This window comes from Coregonus lavaretus, assembly GCF_964263955.1.
Source record: "Coregonus lavaretus genome assembly, chromosome: 36".
In the NCBI taxonomy this organism is placed as follows: domain Eukaryota; kingdom Metazoa; phylum Chordata; class Actinopteri; order Salmoniformes; family Salmonidae; genus Coregonus; species Coregonus lavaretus.
The window spans coordinates 10,025,016-10,031,015 of NC_140023.1; positions in this window are offsets into that span (position 1 = coordinate 10,025,016).

Consider the following 6,000-nt stretch of genomic DNA (forward strand, 5'->3'; position numbering starts at 1 on the left):
AGTGGTGCGCATCGCCAGCCCGGTCCAGCCTGCTCCTGTCCCTCGCACCAAGCCAGTGGTGCGCGTCGCCAGCGCGGTCCGGCCTGTTCCTGCCCCTCGCACCAAACCAGTGGTGCGTGTCGCCAGCCCGGCCCCGCCTGTTCCTGCCCCTCGCACCAAACCAGTGGTGCGCGTCGCCAGCCCGGCCCGGCCTGTTCCTGCCCCTCGCACAAAACCAGTGGTGCGTGTCGCCAGCCTGGTCCGGCCTGTTCCTGTCCCTCGCACCAAGCTAGTGGTGCGCGTCGCCAGCCCGGTCCGGCCTGTTCCTGCCCCTCACACCAAGCCAGTGGTGCTCGTCACCAGTCCGGCCCGGCCTGTTCCTGCTCCCTGCACCAGGCCAGTGGTGCGCATCACCAGTCCGTTACGGCCCGTTCCTGCTCCACGCACCAAGCCAGTGGTGCGCGTCGTCAGCCCAGTCTGGCCCGTTCCTGCTCCCCGCACCAAGCCAGTGGTGCGTGTGTCCAGTCCGGCAAGGCCCGTGCCTGTTCCACCGGTGCCTGGTCCGGCACTGGTCAGCTGCTCCACTCCGGAGCCAGAGCAATCCGCTCCACCGGGGTCCAGTCCTACTCCGGTCAGCGGATCCACTCCGGAGCCAAAGCAATCCGCTCCACCGGGGTCCAGTCCAGCTCCGGTCAGCCGCTCCACTCTGGAGCCAGAGCAGTCCGCTCCACCGGTGCCTGATCCAGCTCCGGTCAGCGGCTCCACTCCGGAGCCAGAGCAGTTCGATCCACCGTTGTCGGGTCCAGCTCCAGTCAGCGGTTCCAGTCCAGACCCAGACGTCAGCCCCTCTCCAGGTTCGGGGTCTCCCACACCAGGGTCCAGACAGGGCTTGGTACGTCATGGGAGGAAGGAGAGGGGAAGCAGCGCGCCGAGGTCCAGACCAGACCAGGGGCACAACAGGGAGGTGGAGAGTAAGTGGTGGTCAAGCCCGGAGCCGGATCCGCCTCCGAGGCGGAATGCCCACACGGCCCCTACCCTGTTAGGTTTATGTGGCGCGGTCGGAGTCCGCACCTTTGGGGGGGGGGGGGGGGGGGTCCCTCCTGAGATGTGTGCAAACCTGTTGGCCAAGTACAAGAAACGTCTGAGCTCTGTGATTGACAACAAGGGTTTTGCCACCAAGTACTAAGTCATGTTTTGCAGAGGGGTCAAATACTTATTTCCCTCATTAAAATGCAAATACATTTATAACATTTTTGACATGCGTTTTTCTGGATTTTTTTGTTGTTATTCTGTCTCTCACTGTTCAAATAAACCTACCATTAAAATTATAGACTGATCATGTCTTTGTCAGTGGGCTAACGTATAAAATTAGCAGGTGATCAAATACTTTTTTCCCTCACTGTACCTAAACGTACACTATGGTCACAAGACGTGGGCCTCGTTATTGTCCCTAGAATTTCTAAGCAAACAGCTGGAGGCAGGGCTTTCTCCTATAGAGCTCAATTTTTATGGAATGGTCTGCCTATCCATGTGAGAGACGTAGACCTAGTCTTGACCTTTAAGTCTTTACTGAAGACACATCTCTTCAGTAGGTCCTATGATTGAGTATAGTCTGGCCCAGGGGTGCAATGGTGAATGGCAAGGCACTGGAGCAAGGAACCGCCCTTGCTGTCTCTGCCTGGCCGGCTCCCCTCTCTCCACTGGGATTCCCTGCCTCTAACCCTATTACGGGGGCTGAGTCACTGGCTTACTAGTGCTCTTCCATGCCGTCCCTAGGAGGGGTGCGTCACTTGAGTGGGTTGAGTCACAGACGTGATCTTCCTGTCTGGTTTTCGTCGGACGGGGCCACAGTGTCCCCCGACCCCCCTGTCTCAGCCTCCAGTATCTATGCTGCAATAGTGCCGGGGGGTTGGGGTCTTTTATATCTGGTGTAATTCTCCTGTCTTATCTGGTGTCCTGTGTGAATTTAAGTATACTCCCTCCAATTCTCTCTCTCTTCCCCTCTCCTTCCCCTCCCAGAGGACCTGAGCCCTAGGACCATGCCACATGACTACCTGGCCTGATGACTCCTGGCTGTCCCCAGTCCACCTGGTCGTGCTGCTGCTCCAGTTTAAACTGTTCTGTGGCTATGGAACCCTGACCACTTCATCGGACGTGCTACCTTGTCCCGGACCTGCTGTTTATGACGCTCTCTCTCTAACGCACCTGCTGTCTCGACCTCTGAATGCTCGGCTATGAAAAGCCAACTGATATTTACTTCTGAGGTACTGACCTGTTGCACCCTCTACAACCCTGCTGGTCATCTATGAACGTTTGAACATCTTGAAGAGCAATCTGGCCTTAATGGCCATGTACTCTTAAAATCTCCACCCAGAACAGCCAGAAGAGGACTGGGCACCCCCCAGAGCCTGGTTCCTCTCTAGGTTTCTTCCTAGGTTCCTACATTTCTAGGGAGTTCTTCCTAGCGACCGTGCTTCTACATCTGCATTGGTTGCTGCTTAGAGTTTTAGGCTGGGTTTCTGTTTAGCACTTTGTGACATCTGCTGATGTAAAAAGGGCTTTATAAATACATTTGATTGATTCAATCTTAGTCCTGTATTGACGCTTTGCCTGTTTGATGGTTTGTCTGAGGGCATAGCGGGATTTCTTATAAGTGTCCGGATTAGTGTCCCACTCCTTGAAAGCGGCAGCTCTAGCCTTTAGCTCAGTGCGGATGTTGCCTGTAATCCATGGCTTCTGGTTGGGATATTTATGTACGGTCACTGTGGGGACGACGTCATCGATGCACTTATTGATGAAGCCGGTGACTGAGGTGGTATACTCCTCAATGGAACATATTCCAGTCTGTGCTAGCAAAACAGTCCTGTAGCTCAGCATCTGCGTCATCTGACCACTTCTGTATTGAGCGAGTCACTGGTACATCCTGCTTTAGTTTTTGCTTGTTAGCACAAAGACCAGGGAGGTTTTCCAATGCTTCGCAAAGAAGGGCACCTAATGGTAGATGGGTAAAAAAAAAAAAAAAGCAGACATTGAATATCCCTTTGAGCATGGTGAAGTTATTAATTACAGTTTGGATGGTGTATCAATACACCCAGTCAGTACAAAGAAAAAGGCATCCTTCATAACTCAGTTGCCGGAGAGGAAGGACACCGTCCTCTGTAGCTCAATTGGTAGAGCGTGGCGCTTGTAACGCCAGTGTAGTGGGTTCGATCCCCGGGACCACCCATACGTAAAAATTTACGCACACATGACTGTAAGTCGCTTTGGATAAAAGCGTCTGCTAAATGGCATATTATTTATTTATTATAAACCGCTCAAGGATTTCATCATAAGGCCAATGGTGACTTTAAAACAGTTACAGAGTTTAATGGCTGAGATAGGAGAAAACTAAAAATGTGGCAAAGAAATGAACTGTATGTCTTGAATACAAATTGTTATGTTTGGGGCAAGTCCAACACAACACATCACTGAGTACCACTCTTCATATTTTCAAGCACGGTGGTGGCTGCATCATTTTTTGGCGATAAAAAGAAACGGAATAGAGATAAGCACAGGCAAAATCCTAGAGTAAAATCTGGTTCAGCCTGCTTTCCAACAGACACTGGGAGACAAATTCACCTTTCAGCAGGACAATAACCTAAAACACAACACCATATATACACTGGAGTTGCTTACCAAGATGACATTAAATGTTCCTGAGTGGCATAGTTACAGTTTTTACTTAAATCGGCCTTAAAATCTATGGCAAGACTTGAAAATGGCTGTCTAGCAATGATCAACAATCAACTTGACGGAGCTTGAAGAATTTAAAAATGATAATGTGCTAATATTGTACAATCCATGTGTGCAAAGCTCTTAGAGACTTACCCAGAAAGACTCACATCTGTAATCGCTGCCAAATGTGATTCTAACATGTATTGACTCAGGGGTGTATACTTCTGTAAATTAGATATTTCTGTATTACATTTTCAATACATTTGCAAAAATGTCTAAAAACATGTTTTCACTTCATCATTATGGGTTATTGTGTGTAGAAAAAAATATATTGGATCCATTTTGAATTGAGTCTGTAATACAACAAAATGTGGAATAAGTCAAGGGGTATGAATACTTTCTGAAGGCACTGTAATGCTTTGAATCAGAAGCACTTCGCCATCCATTGCACAACATGTGATTTGAGAGTAATGTGAGTGATGTGAGGACAACTGCAAAAAAATGTTTTTGTTATTGTATTTCTAGTTGATTGTATCACATTGCCCTTCAGTAGACACTCACACAAGTTATAGGATAGGATAGGTATCCCCCAGTTGCGCATTCATTCTTAGTACCTTGCTGGGCTGCAGGCTACACCTGTGAAAGTGTGCTTTATAACATCTTCTGTTACAGAGGAGTAGGGCAGCTTTTTAAAAAGCCTACATTTCCCCATCTGCTCACTTTAAGCCTTTGGCTATGAAATGGATCCTCCGAAGAGTGGGTTTAGCATTGCCATGACAGGGAGAAGTGCATTACACCTGACACATTGACATGGTTAAAAGTAGGAAGGAATGTGTTTCCCAGAAGTGTTTCCCAGAAGCAGGAGAGAGTGAGAGGCAGATTGGTTTATGTTCCCTTGCCATACAGTAATTGTTCCTTTCCCAAATGTGCCATAGTAACTGTGAGCCACCCTCTTTACTCTCTGTGTGAGCTGGTTTCTCATACAGCAGGATTATGGGTATGGCTGCTGATGTTTCAAAGAAAGAGTTCGAGAATTTGAATAGCTTTGACAAAAAAAAAGGATAAAGGAACTAAGGGGTTGGTTTTTCATAAACAGAGCTGAGGGAGAATACAAGATAGTCGGTTAGACAGATATAGACAGAGGTGGAGGGCCCAGGATAGAAGGTGGTTTGGGAGAATACCATGAGCTAGTTTCTAAGACTGAGGTTTCTGTAGAGACATAGATGAGTAGAAAGAGATGATCATAAACAAAAACAAAATAATTCAGAGAAAGATCACATGAACATGTCTCTGTTTAGAATGAGGCAGGGGGAGAACAAACCTTCTGAACTGATTTCAGAAGAATCGTTTACACCTTGCGCTAACGTAGGTTTTGTCATCTGATCAAAATGATCCAATCACTATCTGATATAACTTTGTCGCGTCAACACATGGTATTAAAACGTGTCCACTGTGTCTGCATTGCGACCAGATTTCCTGTTTCCTCTCTGTATTTATATTATTTGACGATATAAATAAAAATAATATGAATGTATTTATTTTAAGACAATTATTGATGTCATAAGTCAGTGGTGCTACCTGACAATGATTTAGAGGCCTGTATAATGAGGATTTAAATGGCTTGAAATCCAGATCTGTTTATACTTGATTGATATCCAGATGCAATGGGAACCTGACTACATACGGAGGTGGTCAGAGAGACAATGTCTTTTAATCGTCTACACTTGTCTAATGTTAGCACCAGGTTAGAACCAGGTATAAACAGGGCTATAGAGAGAGAGGGGTGGGATGACTATGAAACAGTATCTAAGAGAGAGAGAGAGAGAGAGAGAGAGAGAGAGAGAGAGAGAGAGAGAGAGAGAGAGAGAGAGAGAGAGAGAGAGAGAGAGAGAGAGAGAGACAGAGACAGAGACAGAGACAGAGACAGAGACAGAGACAGAGAGAGAGAGAGAGAGAGAGAGAGAGACAGAGAGAGAGAGAGAATCTGATCTGCCCTAAATGTGATGCAGTGCCCTGCCTGGGGCGTCAAGATCACACATGTCATTACTCATGATAAGTCTCCAGTCCCAGGCAGGATCCTCATCTCCTCGTCACATGAAACCTTGAAGAACACATCCATCGCCCATGATACTCACTGTGCTTTCAGCAGCACTACTGTAGCTATGGTATGTGTTCAACACTGAACACCTATTATATCTCACTGTCACGAGCACTTGAGCACTATCATTGATATCCCAAAAAATCAAGCCATGGTAAATTATGTTAAATTATACAATGTCAATGATCGCCTCATCTGTTTAAGTCATT